Here is a 3,805-nt window from a genome sequence, read left to right on the forward strand (position 1 = left end):
TGCAGGCTGCTGGTGGTGGTGTAATGGTGTGGGGGATGTTTTCTTGGCACACTTTAGGTCCCTTAATGCCAATTGGGCATCGTTTAAATGCCACGGCCTACCTGAGCATTGTTTCTGACCGCTGAGGTCAATCCCTTTTATGGCGCGCGATGGTAGCGGCCATCTGGGTTGTGGCTACTTCGCAGGCAGGATAATGCACCATGTCCAAAGCTTGAATCTTTCAAATTGGTTTCTGAAGCGACAATGAGTTCACTGTACTAAAATGGCTCCCACAGTCACCAGATCTCAACCCAATAGAGCATCTTTGGGATGCGGTGGAACGGGAGCTTCGTGCCTGGATGTGCATCCCACAAATCTCCATCAACTGCAAGATGCTATCGCTATTCAATATGGACAAACCTTTCTAAAGAATCTTTTCACGGCATCCTGTTTGTGCTTCAATGCCACGTAGAATTAAGGCAGTTCTGAGGGCAAAAGGGGGTCAAACACAGTATTAGTATGGTGTTCCTAACAATCCTTTACGTGAGTGTATATATAGAGATATATAAATCTATATATCTCTATATATAGATATATATACATATAAATAAACGTTTCTTAACATTAACATGTAAATGTTAGTTTGCATGGTTTAAGCATAGATCTGTGTGGAAACAGTGACACTGACATTGGCAGCTCAGAGCTCCCTTCCACTAAGAAAGAGGAATGTGTTTTGTTGTGTATATTGAAGTGGGTCAGGATCATAATATCAAATTATTCAGAATCGTACCTGCTGTTGCTTACACACATGCTCACACTTTTTGTGAGGAGGAAAAAGAGCCCTCATTGAAGAATGCTAAGAGGAAATGTCCTCCCCTTCCAGTGACCATGAATGGTTCCAGCTTTACTCTCATTTACAAAACCCCAATTACATACAGAACATTTTTTCTGTATAGGGTGACCATAATTGTACAACGTAAAAAATCCCCTCAGAGCTGTATAGTACTAAATTAAATAGCATTTATGTACTAAATTACTTGCCACCACTGGAGATTGGAAAGTATTAATTAATTACCAGGCAGGTGCAGTTTATTTTAAATGTAAAGCTAAACTATTGATTGCATCATAAGAAATGTAGGAATCAACCAATTTTGGAGCTTGACCTGTACAAGCAACTACAAAATAGCTTGGCCTCTGCTCAACAGATTTGACCATTCTTCTTTTAATCTGTCTCTTGTGAGTTTCCTAATTTTATGGCTGTGTAGTTCAAAATAACGAGGAGCAAGAGGTTTTAATATGTTCGCAGCTCTTTCAGGTGATATTCAAACCCCCATCTGTGCTTCTTTGAGGGTTCAAGCACGGCCTTCAGCAAGCACCAACACAGACAGAATAGCTAATGATAGAGGCAGCAGAGAAAATGTCATTTTATCATGGTTTTTCATTTTATGTTCCCCTAGAGAGACTGAGATAGTGCAATTGTTATGATGTTCTGTGTAAAGAATGCTGCTCTGCGTATATGTAAGTACATATGTCCTTGAATGCGTTAAGACAAGCTTCTAATAGATTTAGTTATGTTCACAGGTAGCACTGCATATGCTGTTAATATCACAAAAGCATAGTTCAAAATATAACATTTTTCTCTGAACAGTGCAGAAATATCCCTGCAAGGACAAATAAATCAAATCAAAATCGTCTGCTGCCTTTCTTCCAGTGCATAAACATATTCCAAATGATCCTTACAGCTTTTTGATAAAGCAGATTACATCTACAATGTTGCTACAATGTTGTCATGTCATACAAGGTAACAAAACATTAAACATCCACACAGATAACCCCTGTTTTATAACATACTGTAAAGGTAGTAAGATGCAGAGATATACAGTTACAATTAACATAATATTTGTATATTTATTATATCATCCCCACTTAAGTGTGCTGCTTTCTTCAAATATTAATATTTCTACTTTGATTGTTAAATAGAAACTCTTTACTTAAATAAATATATGGCACATACAATGCAGCAACAAACTGTTGTTAATTATTTCAAACCGACCAACTTAGGTGTAGAAATTCTACACTACAAGTCATTGTTGGTTTTTGCACAGACTTACCTGAATGTGTCTCATTCTTTGTTGTGAAAGCTGTCCAAACGGCTGGTCCCTTCCAGTTGATAGAACACTGTCACTGTACAGGCAAAGGAGAAACCAGTAGGGAGATCAGACAGGGGAGTGACTGATGAAAGGAGGTAGCAAAGACTAATATATGTCAGATGAGCGTGAAAGGCCAGCCTATTGCAGCAGAGAAGCAGGAAGCACAAAGCAAATGACAACGTACCCCTTTGTGAGCAGCAAGAGCGCAGACATTGGTCTTTAGTAAAGCATTTGCGCCAGTAAGAGTCATTGCTTTTACCTTCAGGTATTCAAACTGCTGATATGTGGAATGACAATAGTGTTGACGACATCACTGAAAAGTTCAAGGCTGCAGATGTATTTATTTTTGTGTGATTGCACAGTAGAGAGCTTCATTTCATGGACAACTTATCATGTTCAGAAGTCAATGATGTAGAGAGGCTCAGTAAATAAGTGACTATATGTAGTTGATTGATAAGGATTAGGATTTCATTTCTGGTAGTAGCCTACAATTTTTAAAAGGAAAATTCATCCTAATGTGTGAAAATGTAAAACCGATCTGTTTGTCTGTGTTTTAAGAGGCAGTATGAAGTGCTCAAATTTACATTTCTGGTGTCGTATTCTTTTCCTCTTACTGATTCATAAATTCCCGTTTTGTAATTTTCCATTCACTGTGCTCTAGAGCAGAGGTTTTGAAAATGTTGTCCATAAGATTTTAATCTATTTGTCTAGAAAGTAATCTATCTATCAAAAGGTGAGTTAAAACAATGGTCAATCAATCAATCAATCAATCAATATTTATTTATGTAACAACCAGCATGTCAACATGTACAACTGTACAAGTAAAAATGCCAGATTGTGGCCCAAGGGCTAATTTCCATCTGTTCCATTAAGCCAGTTGAAGTTACAATGAAAAACGACAAAAGATATACAATTGTAACATTTTGTATAGAAAACAAGGAGAAACAGAGAGAAAAAAATAATACATAAAACGGGACAATTTATTAGTAGGTGTTAAAACAGAGACACAATTCATTTAGTTAGAGGTGGTCACACGTTTGGTGAGCTCTAAACCACAACTTTACATGGCTCTTAAAAGGAGGCCAAAGTGGGACATTCCCTTATAGTTGGGGGTAGTATGTTCCAAAATGTACTACCTTTAAAAGTGCATTATAGCTGAAGGAGGTTTTTCTAAAAGGAACAGCTCTGGTGAGAGTCTGTCTGTATTTAATAAACTCCAGCAGTGGAGGTGGCGCCAGGCCATGTAGGACTTTATAAATTAAGCACATTGAGGAAAATTTACAAAAATGATCAAAGCTCAGTTAGTTAAATTTCTTTAAGATGTTGCAGTGATAAGAGAAAGGCTTTTATCGAAAGTCTTAATGGCCTTCTTGTACAGAAGCTCAACTTTTCAAACTAATCATAAAAATCTGTTGGCGGGTTTAACACAACGACAATGGAGAAGCAACCCAGCAGCTTCTTGTTTACATTCAACATAGCGGCCACCGAACACCACTGAAGCACAGCAAACCCGTTGATGCCGCTCTCGCTTCTATGTCACCTGGATCGTTGGTCTGATTGGTTGAAGGCCTTTCCAAATTGCGTACAGAGTCATTTGAACTATGGCCATTGGTCACGTCTCTTGTGCATAGAAAATACAGAGCGGCTCCCCAGACCAATGCTCAATCTCAAATCTA

This window comes from Etheostoma spectabile, unplaced genomic scaffold (assembly GCF_008692095.1).
Source record: "Etheostoma spectabile isolate EspeVRDwgs_2016 unplaced genomic scaffold, UIUC_Espe_1.0 scaffold342, whole genome shotgun sequence".
Taxonomy (NCBI): Eukaryota; Metazoa; Chordata; class Actinopteri; order Perciformes; family Percidae; genus Etheostoma; species Etheostoma spectabile.